The 27,128-nt window shown below is 41.9% G+C and overlaps 1 long non-coding RNA gene across 2 annotated transcripts in view; it reads left to right on the forward strand.

The window, feature by feature from the left end:
• LOC133476865 (uncharacterized) overlaps positions 1 to 27,128 on the forward strand; it is an 81,561-nt gene that overhangs the window by 33,636 nt on the left and 20,797 nt on the right. The window contains exon 3 of one of the 2 annotated variants that reach the window (XR_009788171.1): positions 185 to 1,405. The exons of the other annotated variant lie outside the window; for it this stretch is intronic. This is a non-coding gene — a long non-coding RNA (uncharacterized LOC133476865). Of the gene's footprint in view, positions 1 to 184; positions 1,406 to 27,128 lie in introns of those variants that run through there. 2 annotated transcript variants of the gene reach the window in all.

Genomic DNA, 27,128 nt, shown 5'->3' on the forward strand with positions numbered 1-27,128 from the left:
TGACGTTAATTAAAGGGGAATTTGCTATTTCCCCCCCAAAAAACACTTTTTGTCATATTTGTTAAAATTGTCATCATGACTTTACAGCAGTTACATGAAATATATATTGTAATCTGTAAAAATAACAAAAAGAGAGAAATCTGCTGTCACTGGTCCCATCTTGTGCCTTTAATTTGATATACAGGAAACCACCCACCTGATGAAAAACAACCCATAAGAGACAGAGGGCGTGATTGACAAGGTGTCAATCATTTGTTGCACTTGTGGGCAAACTCATCGTGGGCACTCCCCCGTAGGCTAACATAACATTTACTGAAAATGAGACACTAAACTTCTGGGAAAATACGTAAACATGAGAATAATGATAATATTTGGGGAGTTGAAAATGATATATTCTACTTTGATTGTTGTGCAATTCAGTAGATTAAATTATTGTGACCAAGGTTTTGCATGAACCTTGTATCTGTATACTATATCAGTAGCAATGTGTTTCGAAGATAGTGGCTGTTGAATGCAGACGCTGAAGGGTTTGTTAGCAAGTTTAGTTGTGCATGCTTTTTGGGTTGCACACTGGGGACATTTTTGTTATCCTCCGAGGACCATACTAAGGCCTAGTTGGATATGATTTTATTTAAAAAAAAATTTTTTTTTAGCATGTGTTAAGTCCACACGCAAATGTTTTTGATTGTCCTTAAGAACAGAGCTTTTGGTAAAATTGAAACACTCGGGTGACAGACAACTCTCCAAAACTTTTGTTCAGTTTTTTCCTTGCATTATTTAAAGTGTGCAATGTGAGCTTTTGTATTTAAACTGTATTTAACAACAGAACATGTCTAGGGACATTATCACCTTTTCTGTGCCCCTTTCCATTGTCATGATACTTTAATTCTTTCATTTGCTTACTGGCACTTATAGACTTTTTTTGCCTTTTGCTTTTTGCCTTGCCATTTGAAATGTGCTACATGATTTCATGTATTAGACTGTGTATTTAACACTGGTTCGAATACTTTATAACACTCTTAATCAAAATGTATTATTTCATGTGGCCTCCAAGGTTTCACATAGGGGCTCCTCGGTTGACGACTGGGCCTACATATGAGGTTACAATCAATAAGTATGCGCAGTAGTGTAAGAATACAGTATGTGGTCACGCACCGCAAGAAAGTACGCTCAGTTACGCTCAGTTACTCAGTTTTCATGTGTTTGTTTTATACTTATGTAGGGGTGTACTCACTTTTGTTGCCAGCGGTTTAGACATTATTGAGTGTGTGTTGAGTTGATTTGAGAGCACAGTAGATTTATACTGTTATACAAGCTGCACACTTTTCCATTCGTTCAAAAGAACGAATACAATTTGTGTCAATTTCCATTCTTAGGTGTACATTATGTTCAGGAATCGGTTACAATGGAGGCATCTGAATTTTTTTGGGTGTTTTTTTTTTTTTTTTTTTTTCTGGCATCTGATTGGCCAACGTAACATTTGTGGGTCATATGCTGGATAAAATTCTCTCATGGCACGCAGGGGTTGCCCGACTTTTTTTTTTTTTAAAGTCAACACTAAATGTGATGAAAGTCGAGTCGACGTTGGCTAGTCGCTGATAACATCAATATTTTTTTCCAGACCGCGCAATAATTCACAAAAAGAGGAACTGCTTTACAATAATCTATAGTCACATCTTCACAGACAGTGGACAGCTCATATACAGAATTGACACAGAACATACTCATTAGAACAAAAGAAGAAAGCTTGACCGCTGTGGCATGATGGTACTTCCAGCCAGAAAAAAAAAATTCCTCTTGCTCCATGTGCTTGCCGTTGGGACAAGCCAGATAACGTTTGCACAACTTGGCCAAACCGGTAAACCTGTCCTGGTTCTGGGCCCACCACAGCTGTAGGCTCTGTATGGTGGAAATTTGCGGTGTTTCTGCAGTACACCCGCGACCCTAATGAGGATAAGCGTAATACGTTGTAGAAAATGAATGGTTGGACGCGAATAATCGTGGCCCTATTCATGTGCGGTGGAATAATTCCACGCTCTCCTTCCACCTTGATAGTGCCGGCTGAAAAGTAGTTTAAAGAAATCCTGCTCAAGCCTGGCTTTTTCCTTTTACTGGTTCTCCCTCACTTATAGAAGCTGCATAATCCGAAATGGAAAACAATGAAATCAATTCAAATCACACTCATCTGTTGTCTACTTAAATGTCATTGTGCAGTAGTAAAGTCGACAACCCCAAGTGGGACTTCAAAGAGCCCACCCCTTTTTCTCCCAGCCAATCATCTCAAGGTAACACTCTACAAAAGGAGGGAAAAGTGTGTCATTCTGGGATAATATTACAAAAACTATCATGCTTATAAATAAATATAAAAACACCTTGTAATTGACAACAATAACTTTCTGTGATTCAAAATCTCCACATCAATATAAAGTAGTTAATAAAGTGTGGCATAATTCTGCTCTGCTGGTCTGAGAGCTGAAAAAACTATTTTTCTTCTTTGTTTTTTTTAAATTGGCTACAACCCGTTTAGTTTTAATTGACCTTTCGTGACCACCTCCTCCCTTCATCCCGATTCTCGCACGCCGCTTGATGCCACCTCGGGAAAAAATAAGCGGCGTGGCACCGTCATCCACCTCTTTAATCAGTCTTCAAGGCCATCCTTCTCGCTCGCCGTATTGATTTCAAACAATTTTCGCACACTGAGTGATACTCCAGGTCAATTAGACATATTTGTGCATTTGCAAATGTTATTTTTTTGTAAATTATCCCCTCCCCTCACTGCTGCATCCTGAGGCTGTGAAACTGCACTTTTGGCCTCACAGCGTTGCACACGTTCTCGGTGGAGCTTGACATTTTGATCCGCAACAGAGACTAAATGATAACGGTTTCCTTGTAAATGCGCATGCCTGCAGGGGGGGACGGTTTAAATAGACAAAGGAGGACTTTCCCCTCCCTACTTGTTTCTATATTCGCTGCTCATCTGAATGTGAAAAGCTCAAGCGCATTGAATGTTCTCTGCATTGCATTGACGTGCCACTTTGTGAGAGCGACCTGCGAGAGGAGCCCTGATTATTACTGCGAATGAATGTTAGTAATTGACTAAAATCCTCTGCCTTTGGAAAAAATTGACACAATGACCTTTTTCACTCCAGGCTTTCCTCGCCGTGCATCACGCACAATTAAATCTCTTTCCCTTTTTTGTCACCCCTCGTGCTTAAAAGGGAATAATCTTATGGTTATTTTCAGTTTCTGCTCAAGCAGGCCTCTTCGTTTGAAGTGTTCGGCGGCCGTGGGATCACGCTCATTAAGGCTCTCGGCGCTCTCTCTCCAAGTCATTTGTTTGGATTCTAAACATTTCGTAACACACTGGCGTGTGAGCTTGTATCAACATCTGAGAACAACAGCAAAGAAATCTTCATTTGAAGCCAAGCTGACAGTCTTCCTTAAATATAAATGACGGCAAAATCAATTCAGTTACATCTTTTTTTTGTTTTGCTTTTCTGCAACTGGAATTAAAGTGGAACTATCCGAATGTTAAACCAAATTTGAAGTTCAAACAATATTTTTCTGGAACAATTTGCCTCAAAAGCATTCAATTTCCACTCGGTGACAATGTGAGTGTGAATGGTTGTCTGTCTCTATGTGTCCTGTGATTGACTGCTAACCAGTCCAGGGTGTATGTAGTCTGCCTTTCGCCTGAAGTCAGCTAGCTGGGTCCCTGAACTGGATGAGCAAATTTACTGATGTATTAAATATGACTCAAAAGTAAAAAAAAAAAATAAACAAACTTGGATTTCAAACTGGGGTTTTACTGATATACCACTTATTTTTAGATGACAGTTGAAAAGTAGAAGAGTAGAGTAAAAGAACTCACTGATACCAAACACCCAAACTTGATCATTCTTGCAATTGTGATAATGTTTTATTTGAACTAAATATTGGTCAGAAATACAAACATGGCATAGGTTTCACTCAAATCAAACACATTTTAGAGGAACAATTTGTCATTACTGACATTTTAACATCCAACTGAATGTTTTTCTAACAGTATTGCCACAAATGTAGCCTGTAACACAAGGCATTACACTTACTGTATCCATCCATCCATTTTCTGAGCGGCTTCTCCTCACTATGGTCGCGGGCGTGCTGGAGCCTATCCCAGCAATCATTGGGCAGGAGACGGGGTAGGACCCTAGAACTAGTAGCACTTACTGTATATTGTGTCTAAGTCTGAATGCTAAAGGCTTACGTCACTGTGGCTACCCTGCGCACAGTTGGCCTTTATACTCGAGCGCAACCCACACGCGCTGTTTTAAAAATGTGCTGCAGTTCTCCTCCAAGTTGGGGGTGTCGCTACGGCTGGTATTGGCTAGGACACCACAGGGTGGAGTTTCCTCTGCATTTTATGGCCAATTCCGGTAGTAGTTTCCACCTTCACTGGTACTCAAACACCTCTAAACCTACCGCCGTGGAAATTTCACGCCAGGAGTTTGCTGACATTTGTGCATCTTTGTAATTTTTAGTGCTAGCATCATAAAGACACATATTTCCGCACCTCCTCGCACAGCCTCTCCTCGATCGGTTCCAGGTTTTGTATTTGAAAGATGGCGGTATTGAGGAAGCAAGGGGAAAGCTGAGTACGTCATCACAGCATGTGACTGAAACGGACCAATCATGAGAGATGATCTCCACAGCATTCTGTGCGCGGCGACAATTTGTGCCGTGTGCAATGCGGGCGGTGTCGCCCGTGCGAGTCCGGGAGTTATAAAGAGGCCTTAAGGAGCACCATGTAAAAGGAGTGCATGGATAAGAGACGAAGAAGAATGTAGTCTGGTTGGAATGGATGCCATGTTACCTCTGCGCGTTAACCACGAAATAAAGTGAGTACGAAATCAATTACCAGACTGCTTTGTGAGAATAAATATAAAATGGCATAAAATGAAACTGTGACAGGAGGACTGAAGTGATACTTCATTAAACCATCGCTTACGTCTCTTGATGTGTCGCGCTGCGGCTTTGTGATGGGAGCGTAGTTCGCTTGGTTGGAGCTCAGTTCTTGCCAAACGGCACGTGGGGCGGCAGCCTCCATCGCTGCCCGGGCAGAATATAATTTGCAGTTGGCTAAAAGTTGTATCACCTGTGTTTACTGAAATGTTCTCCAACCTGGAAGGTATATGTCCAGCTGTGATGACAAAGAACTTTTTGTGATACAAGAATGGCTTTGGCTGCTGAATGCAGGTAGGTCCTTGGTTTATGACAATTCTGTTGTCTCCAAATTGAATGTAAGTAGGAACCTGTCATAGTCTCCCATGAACATATGGTAATGTAGTAGAAAAATCATAATCTGTCCTCAACTTGGTCACGGGCAGGGCTTACTGTGAAACTGTACACTTACTTTGTAACGCAGTACTGGCAACACTGCTTATATTCAGTAACAAATGTTAAAATGTTACCTCAAACATCTCCTGTACAATTAATACAGATTTTAAAATGAGAACAGTAAGTAAAGTATGAATTAACTTTATTTCCGATGGGAAAACCTCAACCTTTAATTTTGAATAATTGTTTCAGCGCTACATTTTGACCCTCGTGTGAAGTCGTGACAACCCCGTGGCGAGCGCCTGACGACTTCCTCCTCCTACCTACAGAAAAGACTGACGATCCTTTTTCTTTCTGAGCTTAGTTGCAGTGTGATGTTGATGTCATTTTATCATCCCCAGTGGGTAGGTAAAAAAATCTAGAAATGTATAATTCATATGCTTGCAGATGGGATAATGTTCCACTTTTCATCGAGCGCTCCCAGATCGCTGATAGTGTTTAGCGCGATGCGGCAGCTGGCTCCGGGGGAAACATTGCTTCATGTCACATCCTTATCAAAAGACTGTTTTGTTCCCTCTTATTCCGCACTCGAGGCCTGTGATCCGTCACATGTGCACCACTAACACCCCCCAACCCCAACAATCTGCTCTGCGCGAGATCAATTGTGATTGTGCTCTATGTGTATCAAAGAGTCCCCGCAGTCAATGCCTCCACTTATAAGGTAATTTACTGACATGGGAGAATCCGTGGGGACTGAGCAGAGGCTGTGCATGCAACCGGGATAGGCCAAAGGAAGGATGGGGGTGGGGGGTTGCATGGCAGTCATAGCGTGGGAGGAGCTGAAGGGGGGTGCGTGTTGATAAATCATCCTACTTACACAATCCTACATTCAAGTGGAGAGCAAATATATGCACGCGGAACGTCATAAGAGGGTGGTTTAAATAAAACCAGCAGACCTGGGGCGTGCGTGCCCCTTGTTGATTCAACTGTATTTTTATAGGGCCTATACAGAGTAAAAAAAAATAAATCTCAAGAAACTCTCCATATGAAACATGTTCAGGATTGGATTTCGCATACTAGTATCAGAAAAAAACAACTGTTGATGGAGGCAGGGGAAAAACTCCCGCCTTAAAGCAGGCTAGGCCTACATAGTAGGTGTTGAAAGGATTAGTCGACTAATCGACTTTACTACTTACATTACATTGAGGTTTAAAGCTTGAAGTCGACGAATCGCAAATTGTGTTTTTGGCATCTTGTCTTTCAATCGGCCAATTTTCAAAGGACTTTCGACTTTCAACAACAATGAAATCTGAGCATTTCCTGACCTGCTATCTGTGGATTGTGTACCACTGCACCGTCTTGGCCAAGACCAAACCATCTTCAAAGCCTGACCCTCTCGACTGTGAAGCGAACTGCACTTTACGCTGGCTTTGATTTGTCACAGTTGAGCTCAAATTGATTATTAAAATTCTTTCCAACTTTCCTGGTGTGCTGCAATTGGGTCCTAAGTCACACTCGCCCCGTGTCAGTTTGTAATGATTGCTACTCCATGACCCGTCACTACATTCACTTTGTTTCGTCAAAGATAGGATTCATGTTGCTTTTTGTCATTATTGTTGTCAAAACTAAAGCAACAATATGTTTTGAGATGCTATTTGTTTCTCCCTGTGTTACTGTCATGAATCAGATTTTAAACCTGCACATAGATGTAAGGTATTCAAAATATAATTTTGTGCAAGACCCAGGTAGTTAAGCAGTTGGTGCATGTGATCAAGGTTTCTTTGTGACATCACCTACTAGTGGCCTGACATTCACATTACAGCATTTTCAGTCATTTTGAAGGGTTCACCAAGATCATTTGGTACCACGTTGCTGTATGTTCAACATTTCAAAACAGACTATTCTTGATTTTACAAGGTAATAGTCATGTTAACGTACCCTGAGTGTAGGACGGCTGTCCGCTTCGAGCGTTAAAGAGGAGAGGACGGTATTGGGTGGTGTGCAGAAAAAAGTTCACCGAAGCAAAAACCCTTGCCTGCTCGCTTTATTATTCCTGCACACTTAACAGTCAGCGCTGCCTGAGCATGGGGGCAATAATTCCCATGCATCCTACTATGATATTGACCTCCGAACTAGTCAAGTTTAAGTCGTAAATCCATAGTTACTCTGAGACCCTCCTCCTCTTGCAGCTAAGGTGGGCGGCAGGTCAAACACAAGGCCGGGATTTTTCTGGATTTAATGTGCTTGTATGTATTTTATTGGTAGCCTTTTGATGTGTTTGTATGCATGTATTTGCAACGACAGAAGGTCACCCCGCCACCCATCAGAGCTTTATCATGTCTGGTTCATTTGCTGTATATCCGCTTCCACTGGCTGTCAGTGTAAGTGCCCTGTGAAGTCTGACGGAATGTTTTTGTTTTGTTTTTTTTTTGTGTTTTTTTACCTCTGTAGCTATACCGCAGCTTTGCAAAAACAAAAGCTCAGTGACAGGTTCTCAAAAATCACCCGGGCCATGAATATGCAGAACAAAGAGCCGCCGCAGAAAGGAAGGAATAAAAAAAAAAAAAAACCCTGCTTGATGTGGCTGAAAGTGAAAATAAGCGATTTTGCCATCTTCAGCCAGCAGTGTTGACACTTTAAGCTGCAAGGTGCTCTGTGAAAGTCTCTGAAAGAAACCTGTTTCATTAGAGGATATAAAATCATATTTCAGTTAATTGTCGCAACACGCTAAAAACAAGAGGCGGGTGCTGCGGGATAAGAAGACATCACAATATTTTTGACAACGCACGCATTTCCCCCTAATTATGTGATTTTTGCACCGGTAATGCGTCTCGACTGATCGGGACGAGAACCTCCTCTCAGCTCCAAACTTGCTTCCAACCTCGCCTGTTTAAAGGAAATGAAGCCAATATAAGCCTTTGATATTGAAATCATCCCCCTGTATTCCGACAAACACTTTTAGCTGCCCTAGTGGAAGTGAGTTACCCCCCTAAACGGGGGCCTCGCCCCCATCAGGAATCTGACTCCCTTTTTATTTTCTTTTTTCTTTTTTAACTCATTGCAACCAATAAAAACATAACCAAAACAAATATTCAGGCGTGTTCTACCTGGAACATTGACGCAAAAACCTCTGGTGGGACATTAGCGCGTCCAGGGCCAGACATCATCAAAGCTCTTCAGGTCCGTCGACGGTCCTGCATGAAGGGAAAGGTGTGGCAATGCCATTAACTAGACTGCTTTCCTGTTTAGAAATCATTCCAGCACAAACACTCTCACCGGCGGGCACTTATGAAAACATTCTGGAACGTGAGTGAGCACAAATACTTTTTATGTGCTAAACAAACTTTACACTTAGTATACGTTTTTACGACACACACACCACTCGCGTGTCTAAATGCATGCGCATGACTCCCCCGTCCGTCTTCCTGCTACTTTGTCTCTCTCACACTCCCTTTACTGGAAGGCCACTCTGATGGGCCCCGTCCTAAGGAGACCAACATCCCAGCTGATTCCAGAGGGAGTCCTTCAGAGGCAGCACTTCCAGTGGCCTCAGTGCATTAAGGCTTTTACCTTTTGCTCCTAAAGGCATCGGGACAAAAACAGGCCAAGCTTTCTGTCTCCACCAGGGAGTGAGAGAATGCATTGTCTTTGCCGAGGACACTGATCACTTAGAAAATCGGTCATTAATTATTCAAAAAATGGCATACGCTATTGCCTGCACCTTTAGTGACAGGGCGGCCTCTCAAGGCTGAGAAGTGCAGAGACACACCCTGCCCGGTCCACAAGAATCAATACAAGGCCCTGGGTCGTTTGCTGGCGTGCTTTTTTCACCGTGCCGTCCCGCGCATAGTGTGATTTTTTTTTTTTTTTTTTTTTTTTTTTTTTAAGGCATTTATTTGTGAAAACCTTGAAGTGCCAGCTGCAGACGGAGGCCACAAGGCTGAGGCAGGCCACCATGAAGGCCTGCAGGCTTTGGAAACACGCCCTTGGCGTGTCGCTCACTGCTGCCGTGTTGTCAAATTCTGCCCCAATCGCTTTTTGGTGTCTGCACCGCCGCAGCTGATTAGCTACAAGTCAGCCTGCTGAATTTCCAGCATTCGTTCTCTGCACCTGGAGACTGAAGCTGCCTCAAAGATGGACACATATGAGAAAAAAAAAGAAAAGAAAAAGCAGGGACCAGTCTGGAGATGGGACCACCCAGGATTTGCATGCTTGAGGTTTTTGACTTTGCTTTTCTTCCTTCCCTTCCACTCGACGGTGTTACCAAGTTTTCCCTGGACCAGACTTCTGGAACACTTTGTACTCTTCAGTCACTGTCACCGGCGAGAGCAGCCCTGTGTCCTGACCCAGACTGCCAGAACACCACCCCCCAATCCCCTCACCCCCGTCTGTCTTGGAAGGCCTCACTGCCTCGCTAAGACATTTCTCCTCTTAGTCAGAGCGTTTATTTTGCACAACCACAGCCCACTAAAAAAAGGTCAGGCACCCCACGCCAGTGACTCCATCAAACAAATGAAGTGTGATTCTCACTTAATCGGCTCCAGGGAATTCTTTATTTTGCTCTCCTGCTCACAATCAGTGGAACCTCTATCCTCGAACACATTCAGTTTCAGAATGGTAGTCAATCTCTCGTTCCTTTGGATTTTGAAACACACTTTATTAACTCTCCAGGTTGACGTTTTAAAGTAACATTATTTAGTGTCATTCTTTGCCCGCTGAACTGAGCTTATGTAAAGTTATTTGAGGTCTTGCTTGATATGCTGACATTGTGCAGTATGGCATGCCAATGAGAGGCCATCTATTTTTATTTATTTTTTTAAATAATGTAACAAAAAAGAGCAACATTCATGCTATGACTTCATCCTTTGCCTGCTAAACGAAGTTCTTTTTTAAAATCTTAGAGGTCTTGCTTGATATGTTGACACCTTGTGTAATGCATTGTCATGCATAACAACTGTCTTTCATTTTTTAAGGACAAAATTTAATTGCGTTCGCAACAGTCATGCTTGACAGTTTATCACCTCTTTTTGATTTTTAATTGATTGTGCATTCCCCCAAAAAATAAAACTTCAAACTCATGAACACAGGGCTCTATTTTTGGAGACCGCTTATCTGCGCCAGGGTGCAAATGCTGGAGGATCCTGATTTTCGTACAAGGCTCGCTGCAAAGGAGTGTCCTTGGACGTGTCTGGTAGGGTGACATTTTGGACGACAGCTCCTGAGCTCCGCCGACATAGTTAAGCTCATTCAGCTCATTCTGTATTTAACAAGGGTACCCGCTCACATTGTCTGTTGCTCCACCAGCCAGAGCAGAGACAATGCTCCACTCACGCAATCGCTTCGATTGCGCATCGTCCTCTTCCGCACAGCCAACAGTGCCATGTCTCTGCCGAGACTGTCAGTTGTGCCACATTTAAAGGGAATGAGAGGAGCTCCTTTGATTGGTGGCGACTAAAGTCAGCCGTAAACACAGTGGCACAGCCGGCCCTTTCTCGGCTCCGCTGGCCTGCGCTGATTTACGAAATAACAAAGACGTGTAGAAGAAGAATAAGCACCTTTATTGTCATGAACATGCATGCGTGCACACAAAATGTGTTCTCTGCATTTTACCCATCACAGTGAACACACACTTGTTAGTGGAACACACTGGAGCAGGGGGCAGCTTAAGCACCCGGGGAGCAGTTCAGAGTATCAGTGTCTTGCTCAAGGACACCACAGCCGTGAGATGTTGGCGAATGGTCCGGTCGGGGTCTTGAACCTAGGTCCCTCCCGGTGGCAGCTTAACCATTGGGCCACGGCTGGTGTAACTCACCAGTGGCGGAAATTGGCATGTGTGGTGTGTAAATTTGCCTATCTTGGAAGGGTAATGTTTTCGTACCCCCCTTGAGTCACTGAATAGTGGAGGAATTAGTGAAGTGAAGTGAAGTTCAAATATTGCTGACAGTTTTAACTCTGAAAACTCCCCCTTTTAATGAAGCGAAAAAGTACAATTCATGCCGAGACTTCAACCTTCCATTCTTTGCTTGCTGAACAGAACTCACATAAAGTTTTACTTTAGAGCCATGTTTTTTTTTTGTCAAAAATGGTGACAAATTTGGAATTCTACATCTTCAGGGACATTTTTCGAGGTTCCACTGCATTCCTCAATTCTTTCCGACACTTCACCTTGCCGGCTTAGGGTCAAACAGTACGTCGGTGCGGTTTATTTGGCCGGTTTGAGCGCGTCTGTGGTGTAGCTTGTGTCACGAAAGAGTGGAATAAAACAGTGTGTGGAGAGGGGGGAAATCATAAGGGTGAGGAAAAGTATGGGAGGACATGACTGGGAGTGGAGTGAGTATAGTGGAGGGCTTGGATAGCACTGGCTGGAGCCCAAGGCTGGCTAATAGTATCTGACACACTGCAATTTTGAGGCTTATATCAACATTGTTTTTACAGCTGTAATTAAGCCACCTAATCAGAAGCACATTGGTCGGGACAGTCTGGGGCCGTGAGGGGGAATCAGACACACACACACACACACACACACGCACACACATACACTCAACTGTGTTCAGCCCTGCGGCAAAGCAACAGCAGCAGTGGCGAGGTGGAGGCCGGCCAAGGCAGCTGTGGGTGGGAGATCATCTTGAGTGTGACACACACTCGCCTTGCACGTCAGTGAGCCCCGGCCACGCTGAATGCAAATGTAGCATCATGTGTGTTTGGCATCACATTTGCTTGTGTCAGTGGATTCTTGCCATAAATCATTCTGGTGTGTGCGTGTGTGTGTGTGTGTCATCATCGTCTAGTGGCGTGCATATCTGTGTTTATCAAACGCTCCCGATCTTATTCGCAATGTGCGCTCGAGTGCGTTTCCATGTTTAGCGCGCACATGTGCATGTGTGCGGTCACCGCGGCACCGCAGAGGTTCACCCCACCCTTGTCAGGGCTCGCTGCCGAGTCACCCAAGTCTCAAATGGCAACCGAATACACACACACACACACACACACACGTACACACACACAGTGCAGGACGCGGGGCTCAGCGGGGGCCAAAGTCAACAGATGAGCTGGTCTGAACTGGCTCACTGTGTGTTCTGATTGTAAATTGTGCTGGTGATGATTAGAGAACTCCAGCACAGGATGTCGACTCTTAAAACTGTCCAGAGAAAATAATTTTCTACCATGTTCAGGAAAGCTTTTTTTTTTGTTTTGTTTTAGCTATCCCGCCTCCTCCTCCTCCTCCTCCTCCTCATCCGTTTTTAATTTAAACATTATGGGGGATGTGGATGAAGTTGGTGTGTAAATTGGTTTAAAGCCTCCAGAGTAGAAAAAGCCAGACAATGGAGGCCGTTTGCGAGTTTCTTCTTGCAAGTGCATCGACTACAAAGGGGGCAAAAAATATAATTCTACCAGAACGAATTCGATCGAGGCTTCAAGCTGTTTATTGCCATTACCATTTTCGAGTTTACTGTTACTACTCTTTACTACAGCTCGCTAAATGCTAACACACAATGCTAAACGCCATTGACAGGCTAACAAATAGCATCGATGTCGCAGTGTGATAGCCCTTCAAGCAACAGATATTTGAACACAAAATGGCAGCAACACTTTTTATAACAATAATCACAGGCTTCTGTTGTTTTTCCTTGGATGACTAATAGTACTGCAGCTTACTGAGTCACTTAGTTGTGAAACTCTTCTTCATTTGTTTCTATACGTCTGTATTATACTACCCCTTGGTGGCAAAAGCATGCACACCAGAAGGTGCACAATCTGGGGCTAGAAATGAATAATAGCGTTTCCATTCATTTCTAGCGGAAAGATGGTTGGAGAATTTCAAGTGTTTTGAGTTCAATACCGTACAGTATGAGGAATCTGTCATTTTCTGAGTTAAAAAAATTGCAATGTTATTAGAATGAAGTTGTCATCTTACGAGACAAACAAACTTAATTTGATCATATCATTAATTTTTCATTTTTATTTTGTATTTTTGATTTTTTTAGACAAGTCAGAATTTTACCAGAAAAAACATGAATAAAGTTGTAAATGTAACTGTAAGCATATGTTATAGTATCAAAATTTATGAAAAAAATCGTAACAACACATGAAATTAGTTCTTACATTTTGAGAAAAACCTCATTTTCTTAATTTAAATTTTTATGAGCATAGTTTTAATATTTTAAAAATAATACTTTTCTCAGACTGTAGTAATAATGTTACAAGAATAAAGTCATCATATTACAAGGAAAACATTTTTGTAATTTATAAGAATTTTGTGTATTTTATATGAATAAAGTTGAGACAGTACAGTCAAAGAAATTATGGGAACAAAACCTAATACTGTCATAATACTGCTAGAAAAAAAGTTGTATATTGCGAGACAAACATCGGAGGTTTACAAGACAAAAATCCCAATGTCACGAGAAAAAATGTGCAATATTATAAGAATCGTACTATAAAATAACACTGGAATTTATAAGTGGCTTATGGAGTTAACCAGCATAGACATTAACGAGACTTTTCTCTTCATTCAAACTTCTTTATTCCCATAATGGTGCGTCATCATTCTTGTAATTTTACTCTTGTAATTCTTCAGTTTTTTTCTTTTTCTGTGGCCCTTGAATGTCCCTCTATTCTACAAACTTGTGCATACACCCACAAGTATCCCTAAAATGTCCCATTTGTGCACGCACATCTGCGATCACTTTGCCTTATTTGTGTATCTTTGAGCAGAGGAAAGTCTTCCACTAGTGTTAATGTGCGCATAATCAGTGTTATCTCTCTTTTTGCTGTTATTATTCCAGTGTAGCTGTCAGAGGAAAGATCAATGAGGCTGCGTGTGTAGCATAGGCAGAGGTTGATGGGATGAATTATTCTTATTCTGCCATTACCTCCCACTCGCCGTGTCATGATGTCATCACCCCGAGACGCACACCTCCGAATCATCATTCGCTGACCACTCTGAAGCTTCTTTTGTCCAGAGAAACAAACTAACAAAGATGAATGACTGTTGATAAGCTTTCCCTTTTTATATCTCTGGCAAAAAAAAATTCTTGATATGAAAATTTTTACTTTTGGCATGAAAAACAGGAACCAGTAATCCAAACTGAACGCTTGAGTGGTTGCGCATTATGCAGCCAGCTGGGACTTTGGAGTCTCGCATTTTTGCTGTCCTGCTGCGTCCCCCGACTTTGGGTGCGGGGAATGTGTTACCGACTACCGAGACCTCTTGCCACATCAGCCTACCTAATTTAGATATATTCTCTTTTTTTAAAAAAAAGCTTTTTAAAAACATTTCTGTTTAAAATATGTAACACTTTATGGAATGTCACGGACAAGGAGGGAAAGGGAAGCTTGTGTGACTTTGTGTAGGGTTGCAAAGGGGTGGACAATTAACTTTGGGGAATTTAGTAAATATTTCAAATTTAAAACTCTCCTTGGGAGGTATGGGAATTTTAAGTGAATTGTATAATATTCAAGCTGGTTCACCCCAAGGACAACATAGCAAGAAGCAAACTCAGCAAAGTTGTTTAAGCAGTGTAGTGCAGTGAGGCGAGCAATGACCTCTACTTTGAAGAGACTAAGCAGCCGCTACACATACACATGGCGCAACATGGGGGTCTAGAATCACAAGGTACCACTGTACTTGGGATTTTACAGAAGAAAGTGGGAATACTGTGGGATTTCTAAGATTTTTTTTTTTTCAATTTTCCATTGCAATTATGTCATAATGTCGCTAGAAAAAGTTCATAATATTGCGAGACACAATTCATAATTATTACAACAACAACAACGAAGTTATGAGATATTGTACTGTAATAGTAAAAGAAAAAGTTGTGATTCTTGGTTTTGACAATAATAATTAACTAATTTAACTAAATCAATCAATTTCGAATTAATTCGACATGGAACATGAATACTGTCCAAGTTCTAAGTTCAACATTCCAATTAGGGCTATTTAAAAAAAAAAAAAAAAAAAAAAGTGCTAACTTGGCTAAGTCGACCGCAAAAATTGGTTCACGCAAAAAAATTATGCCTCGAGGCAATACAAAATACCAAATAAAAGCAAATTTGCATCGCCAGGAACTAATTTGCGCCGCCCGGGACCATATGACACCTGTCCATTTACCTCACGGACATTTGTTGCAGACGGACGCAGTGTTGTGCCAGTGGAATAGCATTTCCAAAAACGTCAGCGGAGGATCTGTCAGTGATTTTAAAGACACTATTAGATGTGCAATGTACATAAAACATGATGTACGGGTGAGCTAAATAGTAGTTTGTGGTTTTTTCTTCCTAAAATGGTAATTGCTAGCATGCTAATGCCAATCGCGAGTGCTAACGGTTCAGTAAAGGGAGATTTTATCGTCTCAAATTCTGTACAACGTTTATACCAATACACTTAATACCAACATATGCAGTTTAAGGAAAGAAGACCATCTCTCATAAATGAGAATAAAATGCATGTTAGTAGTAAAAAAGAGAGATGTTTTTTGGGGGGAGAAGGGGGCGTCGATTACTTGATTACAAAATATGTATAGGATACAAAATATGTATAGGATAATCAATTCTAAAAAAGATTTGATAGTGACAGCCTAATTCCAGTCAATACGATAATAATGAAATCTGCTCAAGTCGTGGTACAGTACATTACAAGCAGACGTGACTCATAGCAGCAATTCAACATTGTGGTACAGCAGTAGAGTTTAGGGAGAACCTGAACTATGCTATTACAATGTCAACACGGCCAGGCCAACGCAGTGTGAAGCATGTATTCCGACTGCGGTCCCATGTCCGCGGGGACCCGCGTCTCACGTTATTGAATGTGCACGAGGGGGACTTGGAAAGAAAATAGCCAGATTTATACCTTCTGCTTCTGGAAAATCCTGGAGATATATTAGGCGCGACCAGGGGGGATTTTGTGAAAGTCCGGTCGGGTTTCTCTGGTTCAGCATTTTGTCACCGTGAGGATATTAAGTGGCGACAACAGCAGCCATGAAAATATTGCCTCCCCTCGTCACATGTACGCAGCTGTATGTCTTGCTGTCTTACTCATGTTCTTGGCTAATTGTTTTCCGTGTCTGGCTAAAACACAATCGATTTGTATTTTTCAGAAAAAATAATAAGGCTCGGCGGCACGGTGGCCGACTGGTTAACACGTCAACCTCACAGTTCTGAGGACCGGGGTTCAAATCCTGGCCCGTCTGTGTGGAGTTTGCATGTTCCCCCCGTGCCTGCGTGGGTTTTCTCCGGGCATTCCGGTTTCCTCCCACATCCCAAAAACATGCATGAATTGGAGACTAAATTGCCCGTAGGTGTGAATGTGAGTGCGAGTGGTTGTTGGTTTCTATGTGACCTGCGATCGGCTTGCGACCAGTTCAGAGTGTACCCCGCCTCTCGCCCGAAGATAGCTGGGATGGGCTCCAAGCATGCCCGTGACCCTAGAGGATAAGCGGAACGGAAGATGAATGAATGAATAATAATGCTCGCACATCGCTCAGGAAATCGTCTTGCTTTCCAGTTGCAGCTCGTTTCAGCATGTAATGAGTCTTGTGTCTTTGCTACGTCCCGCCTTGTGCTAATACAGTGAAGGCCTCATTTCAAAGGCTTTTTCCTTGGAGCTAACTACTTCTCTTATTCTAATGGCACTCCTGAGAATGGACCGCTTATCCTGATATGAGGAATGTGGAACTCTGTGTACAATACAAAACAAAACAAAAATATGACTGTTTCCTCCAAAATTGTTCTACACTTAATTCTAGGCATTTTTTTTTTTGCTTCCAAAATGACAGTTTTACCATAATATTCTGCCTTTATTCTTCTAAATGAGAAATGTTTGTCCTAATATTCCAACTTTATTCTCGTAAAATTGGAACTTTATGTTGTTGTTGTCATGATCTGTGTTTTTGTTGTTTAGATTATATTTGGTTTCTTTTGTATTGTTTTACTGTGTCCCATGTTCATGTCTTGCCGCCTCTCGCCCCAAAATTGTGACTTTTCCGTTGTAAAATTCAATATATAAAACAAAAAAACAAATCATGATATTCAGTTTCTCGTGAAATGACAACTTATTCCCCAAAAAAATCACCAGTTTACATAATTACGTTTTCTTGCAATTTAATTATTCTTGTAAAATTACAGCTTTCTCCTAAAAAAAGGTTTCTCATAAATTATGACTTTATTATGATTATTAAGGTATTTCATAAATGTTTTATTTTGTGAAATTCTCTTTGTAATGTTACATGATTATTATTATACAACTATTACTTTGTTTTGATAAAATGAAAAGCTCTTCATTCTGGTGAAATGACAATTTATACAACGATATATGGGCAACATTACATGTTTGTGTAAATTGATGTTGATGAGTTCAAATGTAGCGATGCAACTGTACTGTCACACCGCCTGTTTACTGTTGGCACCTCCACCAAGGCCACACAATGGTAATTTGTATCAGTAACCTGGTGTACACCTTCACCCGAGGTGGGTGTAGCAGCCAAATTTGGTACTAAAATAAGAGTACTGTTACTTTAGAATAATATGACTCCAGTAAAAGTAAAAAGTAGTCCTCCAAATATTTACTTAAGTACTCAGTGAAAAAACTGCTCGAGTAACTCGTGAGTAACTTCTGATTTAAAAAAAAAAAAAAAAATAAATAAAAAAAAAAAATCTGAGCATGAACGTCAAATAAAATATAAAAACAATTAATAATATATGGGGGTCCAGACACACCTGCCACCATTTCAATGTTTAACTGCCCAAAAGCGAACAACGCATGCATTGGGCCATATGGAAACAATATTTGCTTTGTTCACTTAAATGACTGAGTGAAGAAGCTGTTTGCTGACTAGACCTATTGATTTTGTGTGTGTGTGTGTGTGTGTGTGTGTATGCGTGTGTGTGTGTGTGGTTGAGCAAGAAAAGGAGAGAGAGAAGAGAGAGAGAGATCTGCATCTTACCGCAAGGTGTTTTCTCAAGTTAGAAGTGGGGTGAACTGTCCACATTTGGGCAGTCATAATTTAAGACTTTGCTGCATGACAAAGCTGTTGTTTTTTTCAGTCTGTAAAGTAGGGGTGTCAAACTCATTTTTGTCACGGGCCACATCGTAGTTATGACTTCCCTCCGAGGGCCGCTACGACTGTGAACCCACATAAAGGAAACATTATCACATATATTCTAATTACATACAGTATACACAACACATAGGCGACACGGTGGACGGCTGGTGAGAACGTCTGCCTCACAGTTCTGAGGACCGGGGTTCAATCCCCGGCCCCGCCTGTGTGGAGTTTGCATGTTCTCCCCGTGCTTGCGTGGATTTTTTCCGGGCACTCCGGTTTCCTCCCACATCCCAAAAACATGCATGGTAACTGAAGACTCTAAATTCCCCGTAGGTGTGAATGTGATTGCGAATGGTTGTTTGTTTATTTTTGCCCTGCGATTGGCTGGCAACCAGTTCAGGGTGTACCCCGCCTCCTGCCCGATGATAGCTGGGATAGGCTCCAGCGCTCCCGCGACCCTTGTGAGGATAAGCGGCTGAGATAATGGATGGATGGATACACAACATACTGATGAATAACCAGTTTTGAAATCAGAAGCCTATAAAAACATGTTTTTCAACTATTACAGTTCTTTTCAAAGGGGGATTGTTACAGAAAAATGCTTGGCAATATCTCAATGGTATTACATCAGAACACAATGAGCATTTTTGATTTGCTTTCGCGGGACACATAAAATGATGTGGCGGGCCGGATCTGGCCCCCGGGCCACCAGTTTGACACCTGTGCTGTAAAGTAAACTCTCGTGCCGTCTGTTTTTTTTTTCCAGAATGGAGTCACTTTGATTGGCCCATGAAGGGTTTGTGTGCGGACTGTCTTGACACAGTCAAATGAAACTAGTTATCACGTTGGATTGGCGCAACGGCGCCTTATGTGGAAGTCGATGATGAAGCCTAAAAATAGCACGCAATAATGGATAAATAAAAGGAGCGAGCGGCATGTCGATCCTTGTCACGGAGTAAAAGTATCGATTCTTTTTCACATAAATACTCAAGTAAAAGTAAAAAGTGTGTTACATTCAAACTACTCTGACAAGGACAATTTCTCCAAATTGTTACTTGAGTTAATGTAACGGAGTAAATGCAGCGCCTTACTACGCACCTCTGACCTTCACTTTCTTTCTATGTGAGCAATTACCCATCTATCTATTTTCTATACAGCTCGTCCTGGTCTCTGGAGCCTATCCCAGCTGACATCGGGCGAAAGGCAGACTATATCCTGGACTGGTTGTTATTGGAATCACTGGAGAAGTTCTAATTTAGTAGGAAGCAACGATATGGTTTCAGCATACCGTGCAATAACATGGCAAATTGTATCCAGCGAATGGTCAATATCCTCAATCGATGCTGTTCAGATTCAGGCCTTGCAGCCATGAGTTGTATTATTTCAGGGAGAGTAAAGAAGAAGGGACGGGTTGGGATTGTTGAGCAGTGGGAATTTGGAAAATGGATGTTTTATTTTCTTTGCATTCATTTGCAGTGTGGAGTTGGGGGAGGATACATGGCAACTCTTTTGGTCCAAAACACTTGCAGGCAAACAAAACAGCAGGAATCTGTATTCTGTATGTCTAATTTGGAAATATGCACAGGGCAACCCGGTCTTTTGTTTGTTAACGGTGAGGTACCGGTTAAACTTCTGGTATTTTTTGGTTACGACTTCCTATTTTTTAAGTAAATAGGCCTAATAAGGAAAAAGCAAGGTTGGTAGGCAAAATTTAATCCTTATTTTAAAAAATATTCTTTCTAGGTTTTCTAACTTTGTAAGACCCAATTTAACCCGCAGTTTAAATTTTTTTAAAATTATTTAAAAAAAAAAAAAACAAGAAAAGGAAAAAAATTCCAGTGTAGTAAGTTTTTCCATTTTTATTTTTTAGTTATTGTTTAGGTCAATTTTACCTGCAATTTAACAAGAGGGTTATCAAATACTTTACATTTAAAATATTAATTAAAATTAAAAATTTTAAAAATATTTATAAAAAAGTTAAGGATAAAAAAATTAAGTCTAGGGGAAAAGGTTTATTCACATATTTTTTTTTTTTAATTTGTTTTTGGGTCAATTTGACCCTCAATTTAACAAGAGGGTTATCAAATAAATCTAAAAATGATAATTTTTCATCTTTTAATTAAAACATTTTAAAAAAGGAAAACATATGTTGAAGTTTTATGAATCTTAGGTGTGTGTGCGTGTATGTCCAGTGGGAAAAGGTTATTTCCTACAGTTTCACTGATGGTTTTCCACGCCAGTGTGACCTGCAACATAGCAGGAGAGTTAAATTAGAAAACAACAATAAAGCCGGCTTGTGGCCATCTGTCAGTCTGATGTTGGAAGATGCTTCATGAGGTGAAATCAAGCAGCAGAGCAAAGGGAGAGGAGGTGAAGTGCGATGGAGATGCCAAGCAGCCACAGGACTACACGGTGAGAAACTGAGTGCCGGGCAGGGAAAACACCGCTGCGGTGTTCGTTTGGAGACATTCTGTCAAAGTCGGGCCCGGGCCTGACACCGCGGATCACAGTTTGACGGACGGTATGAGTAGCTCTCGCTGACTGGGTCCTATTAAGGTGAATGTTTTCAAAGTTTAGGCCTGGCACTGGGGAAAAAATAGGAAGGACACATAGGGGAAGTGGAGCCTGAGTGGAGCTGACATGCTTCAAGACCCTCTTCCCCAAACGCGCAATCGGGGGTCAAATCGCTTTCCTTCCTTCCTATAAGTCCTTCACCCAACCGACTGCATGTCTAATGGAGAGCTGGGAATAGCAACACTTGTTACAGTCACAAACAGGCTCCCAAAAAACAGAGGTGGTAGTAAGTCACATATGTGCAAGTCATAAATCACAAGTCCCCAGTTACTGTGGCAAAAGTCAAGCAGGGCAAGTCGGGTACGCTCTAAATTTCAAGCAGGCAGAGTCGAGGCTAAATGTTGAACCCCCGCATGTTTGTGGTTCTGCATACGCAGACTTTTTGGGAACCTAACTTCTGTTATTTGCTGTTAGACTCACCAAATGGCTGCTTTTGTGATCAGCCCAAAGTCACGTCTAATATAAACAAAGATGCCAACTTGTGGCATCTATAAGCAATTACAAAAGTCTTTGATTAGGTGTCAATTACTCATGAATTTTAGCTATGAGTGGCACGGCATGGGGGCAATAGCAGGGGAACACTGGTTCCTACTTTCCACTCTGCTGCATCGGCCGAATCACACCCAACAAATGTCCTCACCACTGGCAGAGCACAGTTTATTTATTTATTTACTTTTTAAGAGGCATCGATAAGTGGAATAGTAATCGCATGACTGGGAACCAGTTCTTTGAACTGGATTTCAATTCCCATCCCTACTAACTATATTTATATTGTCATGTTATATTGTACCTGCGGCTCAAAAATGAAGTGTGGAGAGTCCCCGTCAATGAATGCGCTGATCAGTATCAGCAGCCTCTAAAATATTTATACCGTCTCCCTTCTTTCTCTCCTGTTTTCTCTCTTTGTATTAATTTTATATAGCGGCCACAGCAATCCGCTTCTTCCTTGACAATTGCACCATGTTGTTTTGGATTCAAAACAAAGCGATACTGTACAATATAATTAGAGACACTATGTTTCCCCCGCCTCCCCTCCTGACAAGAACACCAGAGCTCGATGTTTTTCTGTTGCAGCGAGTTGGTGAATGTGCGAAGGTCGAGGTGTGCGGGTGTGAGTTATCCACTGTAATAAGTTGGCGATTGCCCAGTTCGGTCACGTTTTGGCTGTGTTGTTTGGTGTGTGGCGGGCCTTAGTTAGCGCTACTAACACATTCACAACAAGTTTTTAATGCTCCCAACCCCTCTCTGTATTGCCTATTACTGTTTACTCTTTACTGTCTTCTCAATTAAATGCATAACTGACCTGAAGATGAGTTCATGTTTGATGAAGATGACTGACATTTTCTTTACCCCTTATCCTCATTACGGTCGGGGATGAGCTGGAGCCTATCCCTGATGACTTTGGGCGAGAGACGGGCACACACTGGATTGGCACATACTTTATAGACAAACATTAATTCAAAACAATTTTGAGTCTTCAATAAACCTAACCTGCATGCTTTTGGAATGCGGTAGGAAGCCAGAGAACCTGGTGAATACACACAGCAGCGCTGTGAGGAATTACAGACTCCTCACAGGAATACCAGAGCCCAGATTCGAACCCCTAACCTCAGAACCGTGAGGCGGGTGTGCTAACTGCTCGATCATTGTGCGACAAAAAAAATGATTTCTTTCAAAAAATAAAACAAATGGGACTATGGTCTCAATGTCAATTGTAAACAGCCAAAACTTGTCAAGTGATGTAGTTCAAGTTGTTGTTTTAGACAATCAAGTCCCAAGTCCTAAAATTGGTGACTTAAGTCTGAATCGAGTAAACTCATGTGACTCGAGTCCACCCCCTCGGCTAAATCCGCACGGGGAGATGAACAATCTCCACCCGAGCATAAATACACACAAATGTGCAATTCTGCAGGTGTCGTTTTGGTGTTCCAAGACCAGCGTGTACAATACGCGGCGAGACCTTTCCATGGTTCTCTCCTGGATCAATGCTCCCCTGCTGTCACACTTCTGTGAGCAGACAGAATCAACCAAGAGAAGCCTGCTAGAGCTGCAGAGGCACAAAATCACTGAGCGGTAGCGGAGGGAGGTTGGTCAGAGGAGGCGGGAGGGGGGCAGGGAGTGAGGGAGGGGCCTCGGATGCTACGCTTGGGTGTGTATGCGGCGGGTCGTCAAGCGAGAGGGCCGAAAAAGCAGACACTCCGCACCTTGACCACCTATTATGAAGCTCTTTGCCACGATGTCAAGTGAAAGCAAGTTAATTGGGTGAAGCTGTAGAGCATGCGAGGGCGGCGCTGCAAGCCTCTCGACCGCTTGACAGTTGAGTGTCAGCGGGACCCAGTCAAGTGTGGCTGAGAGACAGAGCCCTGTCACCGGGCCTAAAGCGGCGCCGCTGGGGCCGTTAAAGCGGTAAGATGCCCCCCAAACCCCCACACGCACATACACATGACACACACCCAATTATACTCACTCATGCCCTCTGGCGCACGCCCACTCATTGTCCCAAATGATTATTTTGAGACATAAGACCCAAAAATTATTCATTCGCTTATTTTGTGCGAGCTTTCATGGCAGCACGGTGGTTAGTGGTTGGCACGTCTGTCTCACAGTTGAGAGGATCTGGGTTTGATTCTGGGCTTAACACATTCCTCCAACATGTATGGTTGGTAAGTTAATTGGACACTAAATCTGGGGTGTCCAAGTTAACGTCCTGGGGCCCATTTGTGACCTACCGTCGATTTTTAGCGGTTCGAGGCATGTACTAAAAATTACATTTGACACGACCTGCATTGCTATTTAAAAAAATAGGAGGGGGGGGGGGGGGGGGGGGGGGGGGCAGTGTGAAATGTGTGTGTGTTCAAAAAGTTGGCGGGTTGCGATGCCACAGACAACAATGACTACTACTACTACCAGTACTAAACTACTACAGCTGATTTGCAACAAATTTTCAAAGTGGGTCTAAATTCTTTTTGTATTCACAGCAAAGTTTCGTTAGTTAGCTGCCGACTGGTACTTACGACTGTTCACATTCACAACCTGGCTCGAAATATATTTTATTTGTTTAGTAAAAGCAGAAGAAATGTAGTTGGCCATCGACTGACATCTACTTCCGACTGACAACTGATCACATTTACCCAAGGCTGAACTACTTTCTACTAAAATGTATAAAAAGATTGGATTTAGCAAAAAAAATCCGAATTGGACATCATGCCCTGCAGTTTGAACGTAGCCTTATGTCAGTTTGCTGGTCTTCCAGGCATTCTTTTCAGGAATGACACTGTTATTAATTATTATAATTAACGCTGTGCTTTTTGAAACAGTAAATTTGAAAATTCCCGAATAATAATAATATTTCAATTCTTTTGGGTTTAAGATATTCTATGTAGGCCTAGTATTTTATTATTATTATTTTTTTAACCTTTATAGAAACATAAAAAAGTGATTTTTGGTCATTACCAATGCTGTTAATTAGGGGCATTTGTGTCATAAACCTTATAATGGGAGTTGTACATTTAGATGGTTTCAATTTTAACCAACCATCAGAGAACAACCGTAACTATGATGCATGTATGATGAAAAAAATGAAAGTTTGACACTCCCATATTAGTCAACTCATCAAATAAAGTCAGTCAAAAAAGTTTTGCGTCACACTATCAAGTATTCATTTTGTATTTTTCTTCTATTAGCGGTATCCTCAACAAATAACAATGACATCATTATTTTAGCATGGCCCGAGGCAAGTTCTTCATTCGTCGTCACAGGGATTGTCTTGGCTTTGAATTCAAACATTTAATTTAAAAATGCATTTAATTGATTGCGCAGAAATACCTGCCATTTCCATTTCATTGCGTGGGCTGAGATCGGAATGCCTGCGCCGTTCTGTGTGCTGCGACAAAGATGATTCCGCACAATTAGCCTAATCGGAGACCGTGTGGTCGGACAAAGTCCTACTAACAACCTTGTCAAATGCTTTGTGCCCTTCAGAATAGAGACTGTGTTCTGGCCCATCAGTTTCATAAGGCCTACCTTATGGATGGTTGAGTATGTTGAGGCACCCATGATGGCAGGGGGAAATCCACTGCCTACCTCGGCGCAAGTATTATAACGCTGCCAGTGTGTAAACAGCCACAAACCCTGGCCTCACATCTATCATTCAGTCCTCCTTAATTAGGGTGTTTTTGTCATACGGAGAGAAGGGGCACTAAGTAGCACTTGTGGGGGGAGCGAATGATACAAAAGAGATGGTCTCATTTCCATCTGACCGCGTGATGGAGATTGAACATGAGCTTTAGGAAGATAAATGGACTCTCTGCGAAACCCTCCCCGACATTGTCAACAACACGGCCCCTCCCCTGGGAGCCGCTTAGCAGTGAATATTTGGGGGGGCCTCTTTCATTTCTGCTTAGGTCGGTCAATGACATGACAGGTACGCGACTCATGGCCATTCTATACTACGAGGCAAGCACCTTCAGAGGGAAGAAAGAGTAGGAATCAAAGCACTTGAAGTGGGTATAATGTTCAATCTTGTCAAGGATTTCCTTGTTTTAAAGGCAGTATCGTTATTATTTCCAGGACTTTCGTCATATGGACGAAACAAGTTGGCTTTAGTTTGCTAAATGCCAAATGTTTCATCTCGGTCGGTCCCTTTTTACCTAAGACTTATCACCTAAAACCTGAGCTTCATCTTTAACGCAATTGCATACACTTTTTAAATCGAATGCCTTTTAATATTTCTACTCTTGTCGGAATGTTAGTGATGATTGTTAACCGTTTCATGGCTCATGAAGTGACGCTAACAGCTCGGTAAACTGCTTGAAGGACCATTACGCCGTCTTGCTTCCTTTGGCGCAATGGGTTAAATGTACTGTCAGGCATTCAAGTTAAATGGCTATAAGCATTCGGACTTGAACAATATCATGAATCATGATGCGTTTTTAAAAAAAAAATTTTTTAGTTGCTGTTTCCCACACTTTTAACGTAAAAATGCCGTAAATGATTATGGTTGAATTTGTATGACGATAGGTCTTACAGCCAATTGTGATTACTTTTAATTGCAAAAAATAAACAATTTAAAACAAAGGAACTGTTTAAAAATGTATATTTTAAAATGTGAATTTAAAATTAAAAAAAATATATATATATTTAAAGATTTAAACACATTTTCTAGACTGTAAAATGATTGTCAGACAGTCTGTATTACCGTACATGTTTACACATTTGAATACTGTGGTATCCCTTTATTCATGTTTTCCCACAACATTTAGTGTATTAAAAAGGTAAATTTGTGGGATCACTTTTTTTTCAAGTTCCCTAACAAAGGGCAACAAAAAGGAGGAGGGAAATCAATAAGCCATTTTAGTCTCTATCTATCAACGCGGATTCCTCCTTGTCTGTTTTAAAGCGGGGGGACGTGGCACTTTAATAGGATAGCGCAGGGCGGTTTGAAATGTATGCCAATGATTCCTGTCATTTCATGGCAGCCCGGCCATGGTTCACTGAGCGCCCACTTCCTCCCTGTCAGCTCGACTGGAGACAAGCATTTAGTTGCAAACTTTGAGCAGGTTGCACAAACCAGATATGATGTGACTGCTACTTCCAATCCTTCTCCTTCATGCTGCGATGCCACCGCCGGTCAAAAGCGAGCTGGCGTGAGAGTGTTTTCCCCCCTCATTTGGCTGAAAATAAAGGTGAGTAACCAATCAGAAGGGTCAAAATAAAGGAAACCGACTGGTTAGATAGGACTATAAATCTTCCTTAAAACTGCTATTAAGCAATTTGTTGTGCAAACTTGTACAATTTCAAAATGTTCTGGATAAACACGCCTCTGAAAGTGGCCCAGAACTTCACGTTCAAGACCCGTCACGTATGACGTCATGAAAGTCTCATGAAACTTCCGCTCAGCAAACATCTAAAAGATCACGAAAAGTGCTTCATTTGCCGTAGTGCCCGCAAACTAGTCAACCAGCCACCAGGGGGCGAACGTACGGTCAAGCCTGCGTTAAGCTAAAATGGCATTGATGTCCAATGTAGTAATATTTGAACCTTTTAATATTTGAGAGTTGGACCTCTCAGCACGTTGGCGGAGAGGTGGCGTGTCATGGTAAGACACTATTTTCAATCTGCCTTGACTTCAACTATCGGCTGGCTTGACCCCCATTGAAAAAACACCTGGAGTAAATATCGAGGGAAATCACAACT

This window comes from Phyllopteryx taeniolatus, chromosome 4 (genome assembly GCF_024500385.1).
Source record: "Phyllopteryx taeniolatus isolate TA_2022b chromosome 4, UOR_Ptae_1.2, whole genome shotgun sequence".
NCBI classification, from domain to species: domain Eukaryota; kingdom Metazoa; phylum Chordata; class Actinopteri; order Syngnathiformes; family Syngnathidae; genus Phyllopteryx; species Phyllopteryx taeniolatus.